Raw genomic sequence first — 26,783 nt, forward strand, 5'->3', positions numbered from 1 at the left:
AATAATGTTAGCAGTAATATCTACTGGGTTTATTGTTTTATTTCCTTTTTGTTTTAAAATCCCAGGGCAATTACAGTTGCATTTAGATAATTCTAACAAGTAGTCTTCCTGGGAAGATTCCCCTTATCTATTCAAAGGTAGACATACAATAAAATATAGAAATAGCATTTGTGGTAAATAAAGTATTAAAAATGAGTTTTTAGTTTTGAAAACTGGCAACATTGACACCTGGATTTTAACACATCTAATGATACATAGCTATGCTAGCATATTAGTAGACAAAGACATTTTCTTAAACTAATAGCACCCATTTGCAGAAAGGCAAAAAAGTGATGAGATAGCGAGATAATTCTTAATTTTTACACATGATGAATTCCTAAGAAGACACATGAACACCAAATAGAAAAGGTGAACAATCACCTTACATATTACAAGGGGAAGATCTATTCCAAAAAAGCTAAAAGACAAAGGAAAATCCCTAATTACACCATGCCATTTAGACCATTTTCAACAACATATTCCCAACTTGTCCTCTCTTTTTTTCCCCTTCCTTTACAATTGAACATCACTGGCAACTCAGGTCTGATAAGCATCGATTGAAGCTAAAAATTAAACACTTTGGGGGTGGGGGGGAGAACAATCTTCATCTCAATAGTTTCATCACTAATGTCAACAATTCGGTTCCCCTGTTTTCCACACATATTTAAATATTAAGGATTATATGGAATAGAATATTTCTTTAAATAAACAGAGACAAACACTACTATACAGAGAACACTGAACGGCTGCTTGGCAACAGTGACAGCCAGTCAGACATCAGGCCAAACGCAGCATAAGAAGAGAGGCAGTTTGAGTGCACCCTTGCACAGTTCATGAAAAAGAATAAAGATATCAGACAGAAGAGAAAGAAGACCTGTGGTCCTATTCTTAAGCGTTACATTCTTCACCTCTCACCTGGGACATATGATGGTTTCATGTGTGTAACAGGACAGGGTGTCTGGAAGGCAGAGGTTCTATCTTTCTCTCCATGACTGTCTGGGAAGTGAGTTTGGCTTTTTGTCTGAACCTCAGACAATTTCTTTCCATTAAACTGCTTCCAGAATAACACGGGCCCAACAATCTAGGACCCTCTTCAATGTCCCAGAAAGTCCCTGTCTCTCCTTTCTCCCTCCAGAGTCAGAACTCGGGACCCAGCCAACTTCAGGTGCATGGGACATGCGGCAGCTAGGATACTCCTCACCGGCAGCTATCAACACTCCTGTTTTCCAGATGTGCACCCATTCACTGTGGGCCAGTTTCGCTGCTGCAAATTTGGAAGTTTACAAGTGAGTCATGAAGGAAAAATGACTAGGAAGCTCTGGCCTAAGCCATTGCCTCAAAGCTGAAATCTGAACCATCAACTTATTTCTCCCTTCAAAGTATTGATAAAGAGGACTGCCTTACCACCAAAGCCACATTCAGTATTGGGCAGAAACTCATGGAGAGTTTTTCTCAGGCCCTTGGGAATGTCAGAAGGTTCTTATTAAAATGAACACTGAGTAATAAACTTTAATAGTCTCCAGAGGTACATAACGGCAGAGAATGATACATTTTAAAAAATGCTGATTTAATAAGAATACTTATAAACTCCTCATAAATCACTTATTGGAAAGGATAATTTTGGATTACCTAAAAGACTAAAACTATGATCAATTGTAACTCGTGCTAAACTAAGCCTTATGTCTCCAGTGTCAAACAAATACATAAATTAATGTCCTTAATTAGCAGCTGATGAGGAAAAATCATGCATCACTTTAAAAGAACTCTATAACGTCTGTGAAATTTCCAAGTCTGATGCTAAAATAAGCTTTTCCCTTTCACAAGTTTTTTTTTTTTTTTTCCTGGATCTCCCTGCAAGATGTCAACTCAATACATTATGCACACTTCTGAGGCTGCCCATCTCAGGAAATTGCTGTCTGACAAAGCTATTTCCAATCTGTAATGATTACCGTATCTGTCAAGCAGGTAGTTAAAGTAATATAATAAAAGCAAGAAAATCCGATGCTTCCCCAAATGTCTGGGCAACCAGTCTTCACTCACACATGCACTTCACAGATGCACTTATTTGTCAGCAGAATACGAAATAAAACATAACAAAGCCCATTTTCTCCAATTTGCATAAGCAGCATCAGTGGAAGGGGGAGCGGGAATGAAAGAGTCTGGATTTCTTTCACTTGTATCTTCCAGTTGTCAAAATCTGAAAAGGTATAATCACCCTGACAAGAAAGGAGTCAGCGGTTTCCATGGCAATGCTGAGGCGGGAACGCCAAAGAACGGCCAGAGGAGGTAAGAAAGGGGTCAAGTTTATTACTACAGTCTCCTTCTGAATCTTGTTATTTTCGACATTCTGACTGAAAAAAAAAATCAATTTTAAGTGACTTTTCTTGATGTTTCATGGGTAAGTGTCAAACTGCAAGGTACGGAAAAGAACGTCTGAGTGGGAGTGAAGGGGAGGGAGATTCTCCTAATGGGATCGAACTGCTGAGACCTAGGCTGACAGACAAGTTCCAGGAGTTTTACTAGCCGCTCCAAAGGCAGGCGGACCTCACACCTAAAATCAGGGCTTTCCAGAGAAAGTGAGTGGGAGAGGGGACGGAGCTCACTGAGCAGCAATTTTTCAAGTGTGGGCAAGACAGAATGGCAATCTACCAAGCCCCCGAATGTCGTCCCAGAGAATCTCATTTCCTTCTATTTAGCTTGTTATGGAGTCACAGAATTTGGAAAAGTTTTTAACACATGGACCACCTGTGACCTAAGACTTCTTTAGCAAAAGAATGGCTACCTGAGGCAAGTACTTCCTTTTGGGGCTCCAGTTTCCTTCTATTCAACAATGGGCATTAAAAATGCTTATTTCCTCTCTGATTGCTGCCAAATCTAATGAAAGAATTGAGCAAAGGTGAGTGGGACAGAGTATGCTGAGAAGAGCTGCTTCTAAACTGAACTTGGCTTTTGAGGAACCAGCGTCTGGGTACACTGGGGGTGGAGGGGTACCCAGGTGCCAAGGCAATAGGCAGAGTACAGACAGAGTGAAGTCAAGAGTAGGCATCAATGGGCTTCCCTGGTGGCTCCGTGGTAAAGAATCTGCCTGCCAATCCAGGAGACAGGGGTTCGATCCCTGGTCTGGGAAGATCCCACATGCCCTGTAACAACTAAGCCTGTGTGCCATAACTATTGAGCTTGTGGTCTAAAGCCCGGGGAACTGCAACTACTGAAGCCCACACACCCAGAGCCTATGCTTTGCAGCAAGAGAAGCCACCACAATGAGAAGCCACAAACTACAACCAGAGTGTAGCCCCCACTCGCTGGAGAAAGTCCACGCAGAGCAACAAAGACCCAGGAGAGCCATAAATAGATAAAATTATTTTAGAAAAGAAAAAAGTGAGAATCAGAGTGGAACAGCACAGAGAAATAAGGTCTCCCAACACCCACCACTGAATGCATTAGAGAAGAATCCAGGGATATTCCTGGTGTCAACACATTTCTGCAGGCTAATTCAGTTCAGTCGTGACTCTTTGCAACACCATGGACTGTAGTTTGCCAGGCTCCTCTATCCATGGGACTCACCAGGCAAGAACTCTGAAGTGGACTGCCATTTCCTCCTCTTGGGAAACTTCCCGACCCAGGGATTGAACCCACATCTCTTCTGTCTTCTGCATTGGAGGGAGAGTTCTTTACCACTGGTGCCATTTTTATTAAGCACTTATTATGTGCCAGGCACTGTGCCAGGTGCCAGAAATAGTGAACCAACTAGAAAGCATCTCTTCCCTGAGGAACCCTTGTGTCCAGAAGGGACAAAAGTTGTGACGGAGAAAGTAGTATCTGCCTCAGGAGGATCTTAGCAAGAGTGCCTCATCCAGGCAGAGAGGCTAGGAGAGAAATCCTGGGATCAGTACCCCTTTGGTCAACCTGAAGCATGAACAGGAGATGGCCAGATGAAGTGGGAGAGAAACAGTATCCCAAACCCAGAGGCATCCTATGGTTTTAAGGAAAAAGAGTCCATGGGGCCTGAAGGACTGAAAGATCACAGCCAGAATTTAGAATATGCCAGTTGGGGGAGAAGGGGAAGCAATACAAAAGGAGTGAAAGATAAGGGCAACTTCCTAAGGTTTTGTGAGTCAGGTGAAGACTTACCTAAGTGTCAGAAGTTACTAAGGAATACAAGCAGAGGAGAAAGGCGATCTGATCTACATTCTTTCACATCACTGGCTTTGGTGTCAAAGATGCATTTGATTAAACCTTAACTCAAGGCTTCTCAAGACTTTAGGATGCTACTAAAGTAGTCCAGGCAGGGAAACTGGTGATATGTAGACTAGGGTGACAGTGGAGGTAGACAGAAGTAGGAGAGTCAAGCTCCATATTAGGAAGTAGGCGTAAGACATCACAGTGGCTGATTAACTAGGTGTGGAGGAAAGGAAAGACAGAGCTAAGGATGAAGTCTGGGTTTGTACTTCAGCTGCAAAGTGGGGACAGTGGGTGTTTGAAGAGCCAAACAGTCATCACACGTTCACCCTGTCTGCAAGTAATAGGGCCCAGAATGTCAGAAAAAGAAATCCAGATATAGAAAAATCCAGGAGCTGGCCAGGCTCCTCTGTCCATGGGATTCCCCAGGCAAGACTACTGTAATGGGATGCCATGCCCTCCTTCAGGGGACCTTACTAACCCAGGGATTGCACCTGTGTCTCTTCTCCATTGGCAGACAGGTTCCTTACCACTAGTGCCACAGATAGCGAAGTCATCATCAAAAACTTTCTGAGATGAGCCAAGAAAAGATCGGGAAACCAGATGTTCCTTCTAGTCACTCAATCACTCATTTGTTCCTTCTCTTAATATTCACTAAGTCATTCGACCAGTATTTTAAAAGCTCTTTGCAATGTTCCACACTGCGCTAGGCACTGGGGAAAGAGCTGTGAACAAGACAAGCTGTCTACCCTTACAGTGTATACATTCTTGTAGGAAGTGAAGTCGCTCAGTCATGTCCGACTCTTTGCGACCCGTGGACTGTAGCCCACCAAGCTCCTCTGTCCATGGGATTCTCCAGGCAAGAATACTGGAGTGGGTTGCCATTTCCTTCTCCAGGGGATCTTCCCAACCCAGGGATTGAAACATTCTTGTAGGGAAGACACTAAATAAGCAAATAAGTGTTTGTTTGGGAAAATGTTCTAAAGAAAATAAATGGGGTCATGATCACAGAGTCCCTGGGGGTGGCCATCTTATCAAGAGATGTCAGGGAAGGCTAGAGTTTCTGAGAATGAAACCAGTCATGCAAAGAGCTGGAGAAAGAGTGTTCTAGGCAGATGGAACAGCACGGATAAAGGCTGGGAGTAGGAAGGGCTTTGAATGTTGAGGAAGAGGAGGGTTGTCCAGGAATGTCATGAGCAAGTAGGCAAGTGTTTTAGACTGAAGGTAGAGAGGGGGGTATAAGGCCTGTGAGTTCAAGGCCTCATAAGCCATGATTTAAAAAATGCTGGGGTTTACTCTAAGCGGAAAGAAAATCACTGGATGTCACAAGCAGACATAAAAGCTGGTGTATTGGTTATAAGATCACTCTGGACATAATGTGGAAACAAACTGGAATAGAAGCAAGAGATTATTGTCAAGAGGTTGCTGCATGAGTCCTGATGAGAAACAGAAAAGTGAAAGTGCTCAACAGTCAACAACACTAATCATTGTGGAAATGCAAATCCACAATGAGACAGCAGCTTAGACCTGTTGGAATGGCTGTCATCAGAAAGAGAAGAGATATGTGGAGAAAAGGGGTTCCTTGTCCACCGCTGGCAAGGATGTAAACTGACACAGCCACTATGGAAAACAGTATGGAGAGTCCTCAAAAAATTAAAATTAGAACTACCATGTAATTCAGCAATCCCACTTCTGGGTACATATCTGAAGGAAACAAAGTCTCTATCTCCAAGAGGTGCCTGAACAACCACGTTCATTGCAGCATTATTTATAACAGCATGGAATAACAGCATTATTTCAACACATGGAAACAACCGAAGTGTCCATTACAGATGAATGGACAGAGAAGACGGCATCATGGAATATTTTTCAGTGAAAAATATTTTTCAATGAAAGCCTTCACAACAGCACAGACAGACCTTGACAGCATTATGCTAAGTGAAGTAAGTCAGAGAAAGACAAATACTGTGTGATCTCACTTTTAAATTAATACTAAAAAAACAGACATGCAAACAGAGAACATATTGGTGGTTGCCAGTGTCAGGGTGGGAGGTGAGGGAAAGGAGTGAAGATGGTTAAAAGGTACAAAATTCCAGTTATAAGATGAATAAGTTCTACAGGACCAATGCAGAGCAATGGTGACCACAGTTAACAAATATTCTTCTATTTAAAAGTTGCTAAGAGAGTAGAAACTAAAATTAAAAATAAAATAGAAATTAAAAGTAATGTTGACATTACTTTGCCAACACAGGTCTGTCTAGCCAAAGCTATGGTTTTTCCAGTAGTCATGTATGGATGTGAGAGTTGGACTATAAAGAAAGCTGAGCACCACAGAATTGATGCTTTTGAACTGTGATGTTGGAGAAGACTCTTGAGAGTCCCTTGGACTGCAAGGAGATCCAACCAGTCAATTCTAAAGGAGATTAGTCCTGGGTGTTCATTGGAAGGACTAAGGTTGAAGCTGAAACTCCAATACTTTGGCCACATGATGCAAAGGGCTGACTCATTTGAAAAGACCCTGATGCTGGGAAAGATTGAGGGCAGGAGGAGAAGGGGATGACAGAGGATGAGATGGCTAGATGGCATCACCGACTCGATGGACATGAGTTTGGGTAAACTCCAGGAGTTGGTGATGGACAGGGAGGCCTGGTGTGCTGCAGTTCATGCGGTTGCAAAGAGTCAGACACGACTGAGCGACTGAACTGAAGACAGTAGATCTTAAAAGTTCATAATATAAGAAAAAAATTGTTACTATGTGAGATGATGGACATTAACTACTCAAGGGTAATCATTTCACAATATTTACATATATCAAATTATTATATTGTTCATCTTAAACTAAAATAATGTTATATGTCAATTATATCCTAATAAAACTGGGATTTGAACAAATGGGGAGTGGGGTCAGGATACAGTGCAGATGGAAAAAAGTGCAACAGCTTCAGAGAAGGTTGGGGTAAGCAGATGGAGATTGGGGACCAAGGACAATCTCTCCTCTGTGCAAGGCACACACTTTTCAGTACAAACTTCCCATTTTAACTCTATTAATGGCTTGTGGAAACTATTCCCATGTGGAATCACAATTTAGCCAATATCATTGGATTCAGCTCTCCTTAAGTCTTATTTTCAGGTCCTGGCCTGTGTGTCAGGTGTATTTCAGGTCACAAAGGAAGGATTCTGTACCCAGCCATAAACACGGGTGGGTAGGTTTTTCACTGCTTGGCCCATCATCCCTTCTTTTCCCTCAACCCCACCCTCCTGGAAAGCCCTGCACTTGCACAGCTGGGAAAGATGACTGTTGGAGCCAGGACACCACTACCGCCCAGCAGGCCAAGGAATTGCTTTAAAATAGAATATTGAACTGCTTTGTAGCCCAGTAAAAAGTCCAGATGCCGCTGGACTTGAGAATGATCAAGAGAGGCTTTGGGGCCCTTCTAGACATTTACTTCCCCTGTTCCTTCTTAATCCCTAGTTCAGGATACACCAAGAAAGACAACCAGCTCAGCACTGCCTCTGTCGGCTGTCTTCAAATAGCATGGAATCATCCGTACGCGAGGGCATCATCACACATGGTATGAGCTCATCTAAGGAGATAAAACAGTGTCTGTCTCTGTCTCTGACTCAGAAATCTCCTTCAGTAAAAACACAGTGACTGAGTTCCACTTCATCTGCTTCTCCAGATAAATCTTTGTTGTTTTGTTTTTTTGTTTTTATCTTAGAACATTTGGGCCGTGTGCAGGCACAAAGTCGAATGAATGTCGTTCACCCGTTTGGCGTTCCCTGCTAGATAAATTTGAGCTGGTCTCGCTTCTCCTGGAGAGTGACCCGGAGTAGCCTGGGGACAAGGCAGGGAATTACTTGAGGATTTTCTATGTGAGTATTCAAGTGAAGAACTTTCTTAGCCTGTCCTTGGAAAGAAGATTGATGGGGGTTAATTGGTGACAGGATAAGAGCCTTGCAGGGCTCTCCGTCTGGTGGGCTGAGCAGACTGCAGCTTTATTTACTGGGATTCTGCATTTCAGCTGTCTCATTCGGTTGCTACCCAGAGCTAAATATTCCTTCCAAAACATTTTCATCCGTAATAACAAAAATAACTAAATCATTTATATATAAAGACTTTGAAAATTACATATCTCAACTGAGAGAGATTTCTGGGAGAGGGGAAATTGGTTTTTTTATCCCTATGTTATCCCTACAACAACTGTTATAGAGCAATTTATCTGGCATATTAACATTTATGTACCAGAAAGAAAAGAAGCTAAAAGCATGACTTATCTTTCTGTTGGCTCTGACCCTCTCCAAATGGTTCCAGGAGTAGATATTAAGATGGAAAAAAATACACCAAACTCGATTGTTCAGACCCTTCTGTTCCCTATGTTGCCTTTCTAACACAAGTACTTGTTTAAAAAATGGGAAATGGACTATGTATCCATGAAGGGGAATTATCTTTTATTGAACCACAAAACTGAGTTTCAGGAATCAAGATAATTTTATTTTGCCACTTTCTAATAGAAAATACAGATTTAGACTGACAATTTTCCCAACCTTTTCCCCCCATTAAAAAAAATTATTTCTTACTTTATATACTATAAAATATTCACCCTGTGATATAGTTTTATGGGCTCTGACAAATGCAGAGATGTATGCCCACCAGAATTATGATGTAGAACAGGTCCATCGACTCCCCCAAATTTTCTCACACTGCCCTCTATAATCAATCCATTGTGCAGCCTATATCCCCTCTCTTCTCTTTTCTATCTCTACAGTTTTCCCTTTCTGTAATGACATATAAATGAAATCAGACAGTGTTAAATCTTTTGGATCTGGCTTTTTCACTTAGCAAAATTTATTAAAAATTCATGCACGCTGTCACATGTATCAATGATTCTTTCTTTTCTGTCGTTGCGTAATATTGCATTACATGGACACACTACAGTTTCTTTACCTATGCATCCACTAAAGGACATTTCAGTTGTTTTCAGTGCTTAGAGATTATATATAAAGTTTCTATAGACATTTATATACATATTTTTACACAAACTTAAGTTTAAACTTCTACTGGGTTAACACATAGATGAGATAGATAGATCACACAGTAAGGGTAGATTAAAATTTCTAAGAAAACTTGAGTTGTTCATTTTACATTTCCACTTTCAACGTATGAGAGTTCCAATTGCACCATGTTCTCTTAGTACTCTCTTCAGTTCAGTTCAGTTCATTTACTCAGTCCTGTCTGACTCTTCATGAACCCATGGACTGCAGCACGCCAGGATTCCCTGTCAATCACCAACTTCCAGAGCTTGCTCAAACTCATATCCATCAAGTCAGTGATGCCATCTAACAATCTCGTCCTCTGTCACCCCCTTCTCCTGCCTTCAATCTTTCCCAGCATCAGGGTCTTTTCAAATGAGTCAGTTCTTCGCATCAGGTGGCCAAAATACTGGAGTTTCAGCTTCAGCATGACCTTCCAATGAATATTCAGGACTGGTTTCCTTTAGGATTGACTGGTTTGATCTCCTTGCGGTCCAAGGGATTCCCAAGAGTCATCTCCAACACCACAGGTCAAAAGCATCAATCCTTCAGTGCTTAGCTTTCTTTATGGTCCAACTCTCACATTCATACATAACTACTGGAAAAACTAGCTTTTGACTAGATGGATCTTTGTCGACAAACTAATGTCTCTGCTCATCAATATGCTATCTAGGTTGGTCACAGCCCTTCTTCCAAGGAGCAAGTATCTTTTAATTTCTTGGCTGCAGTCACCATCTGCAGTGATTTTGGAGCCCAAGAAAATAAAGTCTGTCACTGTCTCCTTTGTTTCCCCATCAATTTGCCATGAAGTGATGGGACTGGATGTCATGATCTTAGTTTTTCGAAAGTTGAGTTTTAAGCCAGCTTTTCACTCTCTTCTTTCACTTTCATCAAGAGGCTCTTTCGTTCCTCTTTGCTTTCTGCCATAAGGTTGATATCATCTGCATATCTGAGGTTATTGATATTTCTCCCGGCAATCATGATTCCAGCTTGTGCTTCATCCAGCCCGACATTTCACATGATGTACTCTGCATAGCAGTTAAATAAGCAGAGTGACAACATACAGTCTTGACATACTCCTTTCCCAATTTGGAACCAGTCCATTGTTCCATGTCTGGTTCTGACTGCTGCATGCAGATTTCTTAGGAGGCAGGTCAGGTGGTCTCGTATTCCCATCTCTTGAAGAATTTTCCAAGTTTGTTGTGATCCACACAGTCGAAGGATTTTGCATAGTTACTGAAGCAGAAGTAGATGTTTTTCTGGAACTCTCTTGCTTTTTTGATGATGCAACGAATGCTGGCAATTTGATCGCTGGTTACTCTGCTTTTTCTAAATCCAGCTTGAACATCTGGAAGCTCACAGTTCATGTACTATTGAAGCCTGGCTTCGAGAGTTTTGAGCATTACTTTGCTAGTGTGTGAGATAAGTGCAATTGTGCAGTAGTTTGAACATTCTTTAGCACTGCCTTTCTTTGGGATTGGAATGAAAACTGACCTTTTCCAGTCCTGCGGCCACTGCTGAGTTTTCCAAATTTGCTGGCATACTGAGTTCAGCACTTTAACAGGATCATCTTTAAGGATTTGAAATAGCTCAACTGGAATTCCATCACCTCCAGTAGCTTAGTTTGTATTGATGCTTCCTAAAGCCCACTTGACTTCACATTCCAGGATGTCTGGCTCTAGATGAGTGATAACACCATCATGATTATCGGGGTCATGAAGATCTTTTTTGTATGGTTCTTCTGTGTGTTCCTGCCACCTCTTAATATCTTCTACTTCTGTTAGGTCAATACCATTTCTGTCCTTTATTGTGCCCATCTTTGCATGAAATGTTCCCTTGGTATCTCTAATTTTCTTGAAAAGATCACTAGTCTTTCCCATTCTATTGTTTTCCTCTATTTCTTTGCATTGATCACTGGGGAAGGCTTTCTTATCTCTCCTTGCTATTCTTTGGAACTCTGCATTCAAATGGGTGTATCTTTCCTTTTCTCCTTTGCCTTTAGCTTCACTTCTTTTCTCAGTTTGTAAGGCCTCCTCAAACAACCATTTTGCCTTTTGAAATTTCTTTTTCTTAGGGATGGTCTTGATCACTGCCTCCCGTACAGTGTCAGGAACCTCCGTTCTTTGTTCTTCAGGCACTCTGTCTATCAGATCTAATCCCTTGAATCTATTTGTCACTTTCACTGCATTTGATTTAGGTCATACCTGTAAGGGACTTGATTTAGGTCATACCTGAATGGTATAGGGTTTTCCCTACTTTGTTTTAAGTCTGAATTTTGCAATAACATGTTCATGATCTGAGACACAGTCAGCACCTGGTCTTGTTTTTGCTGACTGTAAAGAGCTTCTCCATCTTCGGCTGCAAGGAATATAATCAATCTGACTTCGGTATTGACCATCTGGTGATGTCCATGTGTAGAGTCTTCTCTTGTGTTGTTGAAAGAGGGTATTTGCTATGACCACTGTGTTCTCTTGGCAAAACTCTGTTAACCTTTGCGCTGCTTCATTTTGTATTCCAAGGCCAAACTTGCCTGCTACTCCAGGTATCTCTTGACTTTCTACTTTAACATTCCAGTCCCCTAATAAGAAAAAGACATCTTTTTTGGTATTAGTTCTGGAAGGTCTTGTAGGTCATCACAGAACCATTCAACTTCAGCTTCTTCGGCATTAGTGGTTGAAGCATAGACTTGGATTACTGTGATACTGAATGGTTTGCCTTGGAAATGGACAGAGACCATTGTGTCATTTTTGAGACTGCACCCAAGTACTGCATTTCAGACTCACTTATTGACTATGAGGGCTACTCCATCTCTTCTAAGGAATTCTTGCCCACGGTAGTAGATATAATGGTCATCTGAATTAAGTTCACCCATTCCAGTCCATTTCAGTTCACTGATTCCTAAATGTCAATGTTCACTCTTGCCATCTCCTGTTTGACCACTTCCAATTTACCTTGATTCATGGACCCAACATTCCAGGTTCCTATGCAATATTGCTCTTTATAGCATCAGACTTTATTGCCATCACCAGTCACATTTACAACTAAGTGTTGTTTCTGCTTTGGCCCTGTCTCTTCATTCTTTCTGGAGTTATTTCTCCACTCTTTTCCAGTAGCATACTGGGCACCTACCGACCTAGGGAGTTCCTTTTTCAGTGTCCTATTTTTTTGCTTTTTCATACTGTTCATGGGGTTCTCAAGGCAAGAATACTGAAGGGTTTGCCATTCCCTTCTCCAGTGGAACACATTTTGTCAGAACTTTCCACCATGACCCGTCCATCTTATGTGGCCCTACGTGGCAGGGCTCATAGTTTCATTGAGTTAGACAAGGCTGTGACCCATGTGATCAGTTTGGTTAGTTTTCTGTGATTGTGGTTTTCATTCTGTCTCCTCTCTGACGGATGAGGATAAGAAGCTTATGGAAGCTTCCTGATGGGAAAGACTGACTGTGGGGGAAACTGGGTCTTGTTCTAATGGGGGGTGCCATGCTCAATAAACCTTTAACGCAATTTTCTGTTGATGGGTGGGGCTGTGTTCCCTCCCTGTTGTTTGGCCTGAGGCCAAACTATGGAGAGCTAATGAGGACAGTAACCGGGAACTCCTTCAAAAGGACTTGTATTCAGTGCTCCTGATGCCACAGCAGGCCACTGTCAACCCACACCTCCCTGGAGACTCCTGGACGCTCACTGGCAAGTCTGGCTCAGTCTCTTGTGGGGACACTGCTCCTTTCTCCTGGTGTGCACAGGGTTTTGTTTGTGTGCAGTGTTCTCTTAGGACTATCATTTTTCTTACATTTTAGCCATTCTGATAGGCGTGAGTAGTTATAACCCTATTTTTTAACATTAACATACAGTTGATTTGCAACGTTGTGTTAGTTTCTGCTGCATGGCAAAGTGATTCAGTTATACACATGTACACAATCTTCTCTACATTCTTTTCCATTCTGGTTTATCACAGGATATTGAATATAGTTCCCTGTGCTATAGTAGAACCTTGTGTTTACCCATCCTATATATCATAGGTTGCATCTGCCAACACCAAATTCCTAGTCCATCCTCCCCCCCACATCCCTCCCTTAGCAACCACAGTCCGTTCTCTACATCTGTGAGTCTGTTGCTTTTTTATATCGGTTCAGTTGTGCCATATTTTAGATTCCACGTGTAAGTGAGATCATGTGGTATTTGTCTTTCTGACTCAGTTCACTTAGTATGACAATACATGTCTAAAATCCATACACATCTTTGCAAATGTCATTATTTCATTCCCTTTTATTGTGAGTAGGATTCCACTGTACCTAAGCACCACATCTTCCTTATCCACTCATCTGCCAATGGACATTTAGGTCATTTTCATGTCTTGGCTACTGTGGATAGTGCTTCTATGAACATTGGGGTGCATGGATCATTTTGAATTAGTTTGTTTCTAAGTATATGCCCAGGAGTGGGACTGCTGGATCATTTGGTAATTCTATGTTTAGTTTTTTAAGGAACCTCCATACTGTTCTCCATAACAGCTGTACAAATTTATATCCCCACCAACAGTGTAGGAGGGTTCCCTTTTTCCTATATCCTCTCCAGCATTTCTTATTTGTAGATTTTTTGATGATAAGTCATTTGACTAGCATGAGCTTGTACCTCGTTGTACTTTTCATGCGCAGTTCTCTAATAATTGGTGACATTTAGCATCTTTTCATGCGCCTCTTGGCCATCTGCATGCCTTCTTTGGAGAAATGTCTATTTAGGTCTTCAGTCCATTTTTCAATTGGGTTGTTTTCTTTTTTTTTTTTTTTTTTTTTTGCTCTTTATTTTATTTTTTACTTTACAATACTGTATTGGTTTTGCCATACATTGACATGAATCCACCACGGGTGTACATGAGTTCCCAATCTTGAACGCGCCTCCCACCACCCTCCCCATATCACTGGGTCATCCCAGGGCACCAGCCCCAAGCATCCTGTATCCTGTATCGAACCTAGACTGGCGATTTGTTTCTTACATGATAGTATACATGTTTCAATGCCATTCTCCCAAATCATCCCACGCTCTCCCTCTCCCACAGAATCCAAAAGTCTGTTCTATACATCTGTGTCTCTTTTGCTGTCTCGTATACAGGGTTATCATTATCATCTTTCTAAATTCCATATATATGTGTTATTATACTGTATTGGTGTTTTTCTTTCTGGCTTACTTCACTCTGTATAATCAGCTCCAGTTTCGTCCACCTCATTAGAATTGATTCTAATGTATTCTTTTTAATGGCTGAGTAATACTCCATTGTGTATATGTACCACAGCTTTCTTATCCATTAGTCTGCTGATGGACATCTAGGTTGCTTCCATGTCCTGGCTATTATAAACAGTGCTGCGATGAACATTGGGGTACGTGTATCTCTTTCAATTCTGGTTTCCGCGGTGTGTATGCCCAGCAGTGGGATTGCTGGGTCATAAGGTAGTTCTATTTGCAATTTTTTAAGGAATCTCCAGACTGTTCTCCATAGTGGCTGCACTAGTTTGCATTCCCACCAACAGTGGAAGAGGGTTCCCTTTTCTCCACACCCTCTCCAGCATTTATGGCTTATAGACTTTTGGATTGCAGCCATTCTGACTGGTGTGAAATGGTACCTCATTGTGGTCTTGATTTGCATTTCTCTGATAATGAGTGATGTTGAGCATCTTTTCATGTGTTTGTTAGCCATCCGTATGTCTTCTTTGGAGAAATGTCTATTGAGTTCTTTGGCCCATTTTTTGATTGGGTCGTTTATTTTTCTGGAATTGAGATGCATAAGTTGCTTGTATATTTTTGAGATTAGTTGTTTGTCAGTTGCTTCATTTGCTATTATTTTCTCCCATTCCGAAGGCTGTCTTTTCACCTTGCATATAGTTTCCTTTGTTATGCAGAAGCTTTTAATTTTATTAGAAATGATAAAACTCCTAGAGGAGAACATAGGCAAAACACTCTCCGACATAAATCACAGCAGGATCCTTTATGATCCACCTCCCAGAATACTGGAAATAAACAAATGTTTGTTTTCTTGTTGTTGAGTTGTATGAACTATTTCATACCGTTATGTTTTTACATTGTATTTCCCTAATGATAGTTCCTTTGGTTCCAGCCATCATATTCATACTTCATGTAGGAAGAAGTGAAAGACAACAGGCAAAAAGAACACGCTAGCGGAGGCAGCACCCTTTCTAAGTGGCATTCTAGAGGCCCCTCCTAACAACTTCTGATGACATTTCATTGGCTAGAAATAGCCACAAGACCTCCCCTATGTGCATGGAAGATTGGTTAATGTAGTCTGTGGAATTTTAAAATCTGAGTTTATTATCACTTCTGTTAATTAGGAATTTCTAAACACACAAAAAAAAGAGAGAATGGACCCTAGTTGGCAGCTCACAGACTCATCACATTGACCTCTCTTCTCCTCTCTGTGCAGACTATTCTTCACCTGCAGCCAGAGAGATCCTCATTAAAATTCATTAGATCATGTCACTCCTGTGCTTGAAATAATTCAATGCTTCCAATTTCTCTCAGAGTCAAATCAAAAGTCCTTTCAATGGTTCATAAGCCCTTTCTGGTTCTGCAAGCACCCCACCTTCCGGAATTCATCTCCTACCGATTTTCTCCTTGATCACTATGCTGCAGCCATACTGCTGTGCTTCCTTTTCTGTGAACAAACCACCTGCACGCTCACTTCTGGGTCTTTGCATTTATTACTCCTTCTGTCTGGATGGTTCTTCCTTCAAACAGCCTCCCTGTTCTCCTCTCAATCCCCACAAGTTTACACACAAATGTTCCTATATCAGAGAGGTTTTTCCTCTTCTATAAAAATCAACCCTTCCCATATTGTTTTATTGTTCTTAGCACCTAATATCATCTGACCTATTATCCATTTTATTTATTTGTTAATAGTTTCTGTCTTCATCTCTAGAATACAAGGGAGCAGAAACCTTGTTTTATTAATGCCTCGAGCCTGACACTCAACAATATTTGCCAGCAGAATGAAGGTAAAGAGGAGGATGCGTGAATGCAAGGAGGCGGATGCATGAATGCCCATGAATGGCAGGCACTTGTTACTAGAGAACGTTTCCTTCACTGTAGGTTCCTCAGTCTTCACTTCTCAGTTGAGTGAAGAGGACTCCAAGTGAGTCTGGGGTTTTTGCAAAAGGGGAACGTGACATCACTTCCCTGGCTGCATATTTGCTGAAATAGAAAACTCTGAGGAGAGGAGTTACCTGGAATCTCCCGATACTATAGAACATGGAAACAGAGGGAGGGCTTGGGCGCCTGGAAGGAGAAGATGGCGTGTGACTTCCTGTCTGCCAAGCCAAGTGGAGACCATGAAGGCAGCCAGGCTAAGGCCATACTGAAAGAGTTCCACCAGAGTGCCGTCCAGGGTATACCAGTTTTCTAGAGCTGCCATATCAAAGCACCATGGACTGGGTGTCTTAACCTACACAGATTTATTATCTTAGAGTCCTGGAGGCTAGAAGTCCTAAATCAATCAGCAGGGCTGTTTCCTTCAAAGGACTGTGAGGAAGCATCTATTCCATGAATCTCCACTGATTTGCCGGCAATCTTTGGTATTTATTGTCTTATAGAAGCATCGGCCCAATCTCTACCTTCATCTTCACAGAGTTCTCTCTGCGCACATGTCTCTGCATCCAAACTGCCCTCCCCCCTTTATAGGGACATTTGTCATATTGGATTTAGGCCTCACCCTAACTGACTCATCTTCACTAACTGCATCACAAGACATTATTTCCAAATAAGGTCACATTCTAAGGTACACAGGGTTAGAGCTTCAACATATGAATTGGGAGAAGGGTAGAAGATGGATACAGATCAGTCCATAACAGTCTCTCTCCAAAGGAAAAACATTGAGTTTCTTCAGGGCACCCTACTGGCAGGACACCGTCTCACTTCAAATATGGTTACGATAAAAACTAAAAAGTCCTGTGAAAGCCTGGCAAGAAATCTCACTCAAGTGAATGACCCACAACTTTAGCAAATAAATAATCAACTCACACAGCAAGACTGACACCAGCACCAAAATGCTCTTTTTTCTTTTTAGCTTGCTACTAATAGCAAGCAATAAAATTGAGAACACTTTCTAAGTAAGACAATCATTTCATTTTTAAAAATCAGTGGCAGCAACTTTTGCTAATCAAATGTAATTTCCATTAGTTGAGAGAAAAATGTATGCCTTGAAGTTTCCTTCTTTGAATGGGATGGGAAGGCTCATATTGGGATATGAGGTTTCATATTTTATTTGTTAACTTAGCTGCTGTTGATTCATCTGTACCCAAGAGTTTACACAGTAGGATTAAATGTGAGAAGAGCTTTGCTTTGACGTCAAAAGTATGTTGGGGGCTTTTATTTGCTTTGTTTGGAAATATTGTTCTTGGACTGTCTTATTTGATTTCCTGTTATCCGGGGAATTTAGAAAAGTCAGAAACACATCAAAAGTTTATTTAGTGCCCTCTATCATTGAGTGACATTAGCACTGTCTTTAAGGAATGGTCCTTGCATGGTTATGGTACATTTATTCAAGACCTCAGAGTCTTTTACAACCGATATTATTTTCTAAGTTATGGCTTCAGAGGTGACTGAAGGCTAGTCCAAGGCCTGTGAATAGATCTTGGAGGAAAAATCAAGGAGTAGAGAATTATGATTGAATTACTAGCCTGTAGGCTTCACTTAGAAAAATGGACTCTCTTTAACACACTAATCATCATCAGCTGCAATATATCTGGGCATCTGCCCTCTAATTAAAACCTAGTCTGACCAACCAAGAATATTATTTATTTAATAAACATCACTAAGCCCTACCATGTGTCTCAGACTATTCTATGAACAGGGATGTAGTGATGAGCAAAGTTCTCCCAAATGTATCTTTCAGTAAGGGAAACAGACAGTAAACAAGATAAATGTATTAGTGTACTGAATTTAATAGTGTCACTTTCCCTTAAAATTCATATCCATCTAGTATTGATGGCTATGACCTTATTTAGAAACACAGTCTTTACAGATGCAATCAATGTAAGATGAGATCATACTGGATCAAAAGGAGAAAGGGTGGCTTTGATGACCAGATGTTTATGCTAAGTCCCATCAATAGTGTTCGACTTCTGTAACCCTATAGACCATAGCCCACCAAGTTCCTCTGTCCATGGGATTCTCCAGGCAAGAATTCTGGAGTGGCTAGCCATTCCCTTTTCCAGGAGATCTTCCCAACCCAGAGATTGGATCCATGTCTCTTAAGTTTCCTGCATTAGCAGCTGGGTTGGCTCAGACAGTAAAGCATTTGCCTACAATGCAGGAGACCTGGGTTCAATCCCTGGGTTGGGAAGATCTCCTGGAGAAGGAAGTGGCAACCCACTCCAGTATTCTTGCCTGGAAAATTCCATGGATGGAGGAGCCTGGGCTATAGTCCATGGGGTCACAAAGAGTCGCACACGACTGAGCGACTTCACTCTCACTTTCACTTTCTTTACCACTAGTGCCACCTGGGAAGCCACACTCAATTAAAAGGTGAAGATGAAAGCCACTCAGTCGTGTCTGACTCTCTGCGACCCCATGGACTGTAGCTCACCAGGCTCCTCTGTCCATTGAATTCTCCAGGTGAGAATACTGAAGTGGGTTGCCATGCGCTTCTCCAGGGGAATCTTCCCAACCCAGGGATCAGACCCAGGTCTCCCACATTGCAGGTGGATTCTTTACCATCTGAGCCACCAGGGAAGCCCATAATGATTTAAGGTGGGCCTTAAATCCAACATGACTCATGTCCTTCCAAGAAGGGGGAAAAGAAACACAGCAAGACCTCCTGTCATGATAAAGGCTGAGACTGGGGTGATGCAGCTTCACACCAAAGAATGCGAAGGATGACCAGTAACCACCGAAATTCAGGAGAGAGGCGTGAACAGATTCTCCTTCAGAACCTCCAGAGGGAACCAACCCTGCTACACCTTCATTCTGGACTCCTATCCTCCATAACTGTGGAAGAATAAATACCTGCTGTTTTGAGACAGCTGATTGTGGTTCTTTGTTACAGCAGCCCAAGGAAACTAGCACAATTTGTGAGTGATAATAAAAGATAAGGAGAAAAAAAAAGCAGTGAAATGGAACAGAGAGTACCCGGGAGAGTGCAATATTACATTGGCCGGGAAAATCCTCAATGAGAAAATAACAGTGATTAAAGTCTGAAAGTGATGAGAAAGTAACACATGATGATACCTGGAGAAAGTGGTTCAGACAGGACGCCCTGAGAAAACAGTGTGGCTGGAGCAGAATGTTAGGCAGGAGAGGAGGAGGAAGAAATGAGCTCAGAGAGGTGATCCACGGCCTGATCATGGACATGCTATGGACTACTGGAAAGTCTCTCTCTAGCTTTCACTCTGTGTCAGAGGGAAAAGGAAGCTCTTAGAGAGTCTAGAACAGGGAAGTGGCATAGAAAAGTTATAAGATCTGACCTAGATTTTAACAAGATCTTTGCATTACTGAAATTATTCTGAAAAGAATAAGCTGGAAGTAGGTTAGAAAAGTATTGCAATAATCCAGGTGGGAAATGACTTAGACCATGGCAGTGAGGTGCAGCTGTGCTTTGCTGGAGCAGCCGTGAAGAGATACCCCATGCCCAAGGTAAGAGAAATCCAAGTTAGATGGTAGGTGTTGCAAGAGGGCATCAGAGGGCAGACACACTGAAACCATACTCACAGAAAACTAGCCAATCTAATCACCCTAGGACCACAGCCTTGTCTAACTCAATGAAACCAAGCCATGCCCGCAGGGCAACCCAAGACGGGGAGGGTCATGGTGGAGAGGTCTGACAGAATGTGGTCCACTGGAGAAGGGACTGGCAAACCACTTCAGTATTCCTGCCTTGAGAACCCCATGAACAGTATGAAAAGGCAAAATGACAGGATACTGAAAGAGGAACTCCCCAGGTCATTAAGTGCCCAATATGCTACTGGAGATCAGTGGAGAAATAACTCCAGAAAGAATGATGAGATGGCTGGATGGCATCACTGACCCAATGGACGTGAGTCTGGGTGAACTCCGGGAGTTGGTGATGGACAGGGAGGCCTGGCGTGCTGCGATTCATGGGGTCGCAAAGAGTCGGACACGACTGAGCGACTGACCTGAAGTGATGGCAGTGATAGTGAAAGTGATCACTACTACAGATTCATTTTCAGAGTGTATTTTGTAGATGCAATGATAAAATTTACTGTGGATCAGATGTGGGATGTGAGTAAAAGAGAAGAGTCAAAGATGGCTTCGAGGTGCTTTGTCATAGGAACTGGAAGTATGGACTTTCTGTTTATTGAAAGGAGATGGGCATGGGAGGATGAGGCATGGTGAGGAAGATCAAGAATCAGTTTAGGACATGTTAACCATATGATGCCACTTAGATATATGTGAGGACATTCTGGGAATACAAGGTGGAGTTAGGGAGAAGTCTGGGCAGGAGATGCAAATGCAGAAGTTGTTGGAACAGAGGCAGCATCATATGTCTAGGTATTCCTAACTCTCCTGCATAATACTTCTTCTTTTCCTGCAGAAATAGTATTTAATTTGACCATGTGGAGAGGATGACCCTGCCTTCAACTTTTGATGGCTCTACACTCTTCTTGGGGGAAGAACTATAAAAATGACTTACCACAACCTGTTTAATGTTTTAGATTATTAAGTATTTGTATACCCCTTCTATTTAATTTAAAAAAATTGTTAGGCAGCTTACAATTTTAGGAGACATAAAAAAAAAATTACAATTAAAAAAGGAAAAATGGCAATTAGAGTAGTTAGGTAAGCCAAGCACCTATGGGTAGATTTCTTTGATTTTTTTTATGATCATCACACTTTGCAAGAATAAGAAAAGATACCAAATATAGCCTCCATAGGAAATTTTGTATCTTTTTATTTTTTTATCTCTTTGGGAAAAAAAATTAATGTATTATTTTGAATCAATGAATAAAAGGTTTATACCAGTCAATGAGATCTAACCACAAAATTGTTTTGATTCCTAGTATTAATTAAAAACATTGTCTCCAATGACCCAAATGTATCAATATTTAAGAAATGACTTAAGAGCACTGAAGACCGTGGGCCAGTGACAAAGCCAGGTGGATCTATGATGACCCAACTAGAAGCAAGAAAGAGGTTCAGAGGACAAAGTGAATTCAGTGAGGGCTACACTTAGTGGATCAGGACTACTATGGTGCAGATTTTCCGTATGCTTACTCAGATGCTCTGAGATCTGATATGTCATCTATGGTTTCTGCTTTTAACCAAAAACTGAGTCAAGTCATGATCCAAGAGGAGTTTCATCCCACCCATCCATTATGAAACACACAAAAAGAATCCTGGGCTAAGAATGTCCCACTTTGGAATCAGTGGTGTGGAGCAGGTAAATCATACCACTTGCCTTTAGTTTAAGAATCTGGTGTGGTGTGTTCAGTTAAATGGAGCTTTCCGTGGGCAACAGTGAAAATGTTTTTATTCATTTCTTTCTTCCCAATCTCTTCAGCCAATTCAGAAGTGAAAGTGAAAGTTGTTCAGTCCTGTCCGACTCTTTGCAACCCTATGAACTATACAGTCCATGGAATTCTCCAGGTCAGAATATTGGGTAGCTTTTCCCTTCTCTAGGAGATCTTCCCAACCCAGGGATCAAACCCAGGTTTCCCACATGGCAGGCAGATTCTTTATCAGTTGAGCCACAAGGGAAGCCCAAGAATACTGGAGTAGGTAGTCTATCCCTTCTCCAGTGGATCTTCCCAACCAGGGATTGAACCAGGGTCTCCTGCATTGCAGGCAGATTCTTTACCAACTGAGCTACCAAAGCTATCTAAAGCAACTGATGTAAGTTAGACATTACAACTGAATGTTAAATTTAACTTTGAGCTTCATAGTAACTAAGTTTTAACAAATACTGCTGCAAAAAGGGTGCCTATAGACTTGTTCCATATAAGGTAGCCACAAACTTTCAATTTGTAAAAAACCTCCAAAAATGCAAAATGTAATGACCTGAAGCAAAACAAAATGAGGTATGCTCTGTAAAAAAAAAAAGTTCAAATTCTTCAAAGACCTATATATTTGCTTGAAAAAAAAAGTACATTTTTTCTGGAGAAATCTATGAAGTGTTTATTGTGCAGGTTTTAATGTCAGGGACATTGGATGAGAGTAGGAAACACTTACTATCATGATATTGCAAATAACACAAACTATAAATGATCACTTTATATCATCTTTATACACAGTGGGTGGTATTACATAAAAATCAAAGTATATCTTCAAGGAATTAGAACCATGAAAACTGACTTCTGATTATATACCTGAGAAATGGAGAGGTTTACGAAAAGTAGAGAAATTCATAATTAAAAGTCTATTAGATATCTTCTTTAAAATATCAGATGACTCAAAAATAAAATTTTGGAAAATGCTGAACCATCAACTCATCATGCCTCAAGTGTTGTCATTCTGTAATGTTGATTAAGAGACAATCCTATGATTTATACAAATCTTACAGAAAAATCAAGAAGGAAATAGTTCTCAACTCCTTTTGATGCCAGTATAACCCTAATACAAAAACCTAACAAAAATAAGAAAATTATAGGCCAATATAAACATGGTCCACTGGAGAAGGGAATGGCAAGCCACTTCAGTATTCTTGCCTTGAGAACCCCATGAACAGTATAAAAAGGCAAAATGATAGGATACCAAAAGAGGAACTCCCGAAGTCATTAGGTGCCCAATATGCTACTGGAGATCAGTGGAGAAGTAACTCCAGAAAGAATGAAGGGATGGAGCCAAAGCAAAAACAATACCCAGTTGTGCAAGTGACTGGTGATAGAAGCAAGATCCGATGCTATAAAGAGCAATATTGCATACGAACCTGGAATGTGAGGTCCATGAATCAAGGCAAATTGAAGTGGTCAAACAAGAGATGGCAAGGGTGAACGTCGACATTCTAGGAATCAGCGAACTAAAATGGACTGGAATGGGTGAATTTAACTCAGATAACTGTTATATATACTACTGCGGGCAGGAATCTTTCAGAAGAAATGGAGTAGCCATCATGGTCAACAAAAGAGTCCAAAATGCAGTACTTGGATGCAATCTCAAAAACGACAGAATGATCTCTGTTCGTCTCCAAGGCAAACCATTCAATATCACAGTCATCCAAGTCTATGCCCCAACCAGTAATGCTGGAGAAGCTGAAGTTGAAAGGTTTTATGAAGACCTACAAGACCTTTTAGAACTAACACCCAAAAAAGATGTCCTTTTCATTATAGGGGACTGGAATGCAAAAATAGCAAGTCAAGAAACACCTGGAGTAACAGGCAAATTTGGCCTTGGAATGCAGAATGAAGCAGAGCAAAGGCTAATAGAGTTTTGCCAAGAAAACGCACTGGTCATAGCAAACACCCTCTTCCAACAACACAAGAGAAGACTCTACACATGGACATCACCAGATGGTCAACACCGAAATCAGATTGATTATATTCTCTGCAGCTGAAGATGGAGAAGCTGTATACAGTCAACAAAAACAAGACCAGGAGCTGACTGTGGCTCAGATCATCAACTCCTTATTACCAAATTCAGACTTAAACTGAAAAAAGTAGGGAAAAGCACTAGACCATGCAGGTATGACCTGAATCAAATCCCTTCTAATTGTATAGTGGAAGTGAGAAATAGATTTAAGGGCCTAGATCTGGTAGATAGAGTGCCTAATGAAGTATGGAAGAGGTTCGTGACATTGTACAGGAGACAGGGATCAAGACCATCCCCATGGAAAAGAAATGCAAAAAAGAAAAATGGCTGTCTGGGGAAGTCTTAAAAATAGCTGTGAAAAGGAGAGAGGCAAAAAGCAAAGGAGAATAGGAAAGATAAAGGCATCTGAATGCAGAGTTCCAAAGAATAGCAAGAAGAGATAAGAAAGCCTTCTTCAGCGATCAATGCAAAGAAATAGAGGAAAACAACAGAATGGGAAAGACTAGAGATCTCTTCAAGAAAATTAGAGATACCAAGGGAACATTTCATGCAAAGATGGGCTTGATAAAGGACAGAAACGGTCTGGACCTAACAGAAGCAGAAGATATTAAGAAGAAGTGGCAAGAATACACGGAAGAACTGTACAAAAAAGATCTTCACGACCCAGATAATCATGATGATGTGATCACTAATCTAGAGCCAGACATCCTGGAATGTGAAGTCAAGTGGGCCTTAGAAAGCATCACTACGAACAAAGCTAGTGGAGGTGATGGAATTCCAGTGGAGCTATTTCAAATCCTGAAAGATGATGCTGTGAAAGTGCTGCACTCAATATGCCAACAAATTTGGAAAACTCAGCAGTGGCCACAGGACTGGAAAAGGTTAGTTTTCATTCTGATCCCAAAAAAAGGCAAGGCCAAAGAATGCTCAAACTACCGCACAATTGCACTCATCTCACATGCTAGTGCTCAAAATTCTCCAAGCCAGGCTTCAGCAATACGTGAACCGTGAACTCCCTGATGTTCAAGCTGGTTTGAGAAAAGGCAGAGGAACCAGAGATCAAATTGCCAACATCCGCTGAATCATAGAAAAAGCAAGAGAGTTCCAGAAAAACATCTATTTCTGCTTTATTGACTATGCCAAAGCCTTTGACTGTGTGGATCACAATAAACTGTGGAAAATTCTGAAAGAGATGGGAATACCAGACCACCTGACCTGATTCTTGAGGAATCTGTATGCAGGTCAGGAAGCAACACTTAGAACTGGACATGAACAACAGACTGGTTCCAAATAGGAAATGGTGTACCTCAAGGCTGTATATTGACACCCTGCTTATTAAACTTATATGCAGAGTACATCATGAGAAATGCTGGACTGGAAGAAACTCAAGCTGGAATCAAGATTGCCAGGAGAAATATCAATAACCTCAGATATGCAGATGACACCACCCTTATGGCAGAAAGTGAAGAGGAGCTAAACAGCCTCTTGATGAAAGTGAAAGAGGAGAGTGAAAAAGTTGGCTTAAAGCTCAACATTCAGAAAACGAAGATCATGGCATCTGGTACCATCACTTCATGGGAAATAGATGGGGAAACAGTGTCAGACTTTATTTTTGGGGGCTCCAAAATCACTGCACATGGTGACTGTAGCCATGAAATTAAAAGACGCTTACTCCTTGGAAGAAAAGTTATGACCAACCTAGACAGCATATTCAAAAGCAGGGACATTACTTTGCCGACTAAGGTCCGTCTAGTCAAGGCTATGGTTTTTCCTGTGGTCATGTATGGATGTGAGAGTTGGACTGTGAAGAAGGCTGAGCACCGAAGAATTGATGCGTTTGAACTGTGGTGTTGGAGAAGACTCTTGAGAGTCTCTTGGACTGCAAGGAGATCCAACCCGTCCATTCTGAAGGAGATCAACCCTGGGATTTCTTTGGAAGGAATGATGCTGAGGCTGAAACTCCAGTACTTTGGCCACCTCATGCGAAGAGTTGACTCATTGGAAAAGACTCTGATGCTGGGAGGGATTGGGGGCAGGAGGAGAAGGGGACGACCGAGGATGGGATGGCTGAATGGCATCACGGACTCAATGGACATGAGTCTGAGTGAATTCCGGGAGATGGTGATGGACAGGGAGGCCTGGCGTGTTGCTATTCATGGGGTCGCAAAGAGTTGGACACCACTGAGCAACTGAACTAAACTGATAGGCCAATATACTTATGAATATATATACAATAGACACAAAATAGTAATAAATCAAATTCAACAATATACAACAAACATAAACACGGAATGCAAGGTTGGTATAAAAATTAACTGATGTTAGTTGACAATGAACAGAATTAGAAGAAAAATTATAAAATTATTGCTAAAAATAACAAAAAAGCAAAAATTCAGCAAAGTTCAGTACTTATTCATGATTTTAAAAAGAATACTCAGCAAATAAGGAAGAGAAGAAAATCTAATAAAGGGAATAGAAGGAAATAGGACTAGAAAGAATAGAAATATTCTAAATGAGGAAAAGGAAATCTAATAAAGGGAATATTAGTAATAATAATAATAAAAAGTTAACAGCTAATACAATAATATTAAAGTGAAGCACTGAAATCTTTCTCCCTAATACTGGGAAGAAGGAAAGATACTAATTCTTACCATTTCTACTCATTTTTCTCTTCTGGCAAAGAGTCAGACATGACTGAGTGACTGAACTGAACTGAACTGACATTAGAAATATTGTACTATTATTGTACTAGAATTAATAGGCAAATACAGCAAAAAAATCAAAACAAGGCATACATTTTTGGTAGGAAATAAAACTATCATTATTTGCAGTTATGACTGGGTACCCAGAAATTCCTATAGAACCTGCAAAAACAAATTATATTAGAACTGACAAGTGAATCTAGCAAGTTTGAAGAATATTAGGGCAAAACATATAAATCAATTGTACTTCTACATACAAACAACAAACAATAATAAGGTGCAATTTTTAAACAATACCATTTAATATAGCAACACAAACCATCAAGTACATAGGAATAATTTTAGC

This window comes from Capra hircus, chromosome 16 (assembly GCF_001704415.2).
Source record: "Capra hircus breed San Clemente chromosome 16, ASM170441v1, whole genome shotgun sequence".
NCBI classification, from domain to species: domain Eukaryota; kingdom Metazoa; phylum Chordata; class Mammalia; order Artiodactyla; family Bovidae; genus Capra; species Capra hircus.